Source organism: Monopterus albus, unplaced genomic scaffold (genome assembly GCF_001952655.1).
Source record: "Monopterus albus unplaced genomic scaffold, M_albus_1.0 scaffold735.1, whole genome shotgun sequence".
Taxonomy (NCBI): Eukaryota; Metazoa; Chordata; class Actinopteri; order Synbranchiformes; family Synbranchidae; genus Monopterus; species Monopterus albus.
In genome coordinates this window covers 19,422-20,147 of record NW_018128615.1, presented here as the reverse complement: position 1 = coordinate 20,147, position 726 = coordinate 19,422, and the positions used below count along the sequence as shown (strand labels likewise).

The following is a 726-nucleotide window of genomic DNA, read 5'->3' as shown; positions in this document are numbered from 1 at the left end:
GTCACAACTTGCCCCAAGGTAGGAGTATGTTGAACATAGGTATGGGGCACCGAATGTAAAAATAACACAAGTTTTCTCACATTTAGCTAAATGTGACAAAGTCTAAATGTAAATGTTAAATATAAATGTAAATGTTCCATGTCTTGCCGAGTATAAAACTAAATATTTAGTAGGTCCACAGCACAGCACACAGCCCCGCCCATGATGCTGAACTCGAATCAGTGATGCTGACTCAAAGACCTCAAACACAGCCCCACCCACACCTGACTCTGGGTCCGTGGGAATGGGAGGGAAATCTGACGTTAAAACATGGCCACCAGCAGCTCAGGCTCTATGCCCTTAGGGAAAATTGAACGGGCAATTGCAGCAGGTGTGCGGGCTGCACTTCACGCTGCTGTACCGCAGACTTCGTCTACACCACTAACGGTGAGTTAAATACATTTGAACGTACTATTTCTGTTGCACCGGGAGGGAATTACCATTAGCTGACTTTACTAGCTAGCCATCATTTAAGCTGCTTTTTTAAAGCTGCAAATTCAGGGGGATCGGCCAAGATGGCGATCGTGTAACACCTCTGTTAGGATGTCTCCAAGAAATGCAACTCCAAACCATATTTTTGGCTCTCTAATCTCGTTACAAACTTAATTAGGTCTTCTCTTCACACTCTTGAGTGGCACGATTCTGTGTATATGAGTGCAAGTCTCTGAATACACCTAACTTGACCGG

At 44.5% G+C, this 726-nt stretch overlaps 1 long non-coding RNA gene across 3 annotated transcripts in view; it reads left to right on the top strand.

Annotated features, from left to right (window-relative positions):
• The first annotated feature begins 215 nt into the window (after window positions 1-215).
• Window positions 216-726, top strand: part of LOC109953533 (uncharacterized) — a 19,926-nt gene continuing 19,415 nt past the window's right edge. For 2 of the 3 annotated variants that reach the window (XR_002273919.1, XR_002273918.1), the window contains exon 1: window positions 217-426. This is a non-coding gene — a long non-coding RNA (uncharacterized LOC109953533). Of the gene's footprint in view, window positions 427-726 lie in introns of all 3 variants that reach the window. The other variant, XR_002273920.1, reaches the window with a different exon arrangement.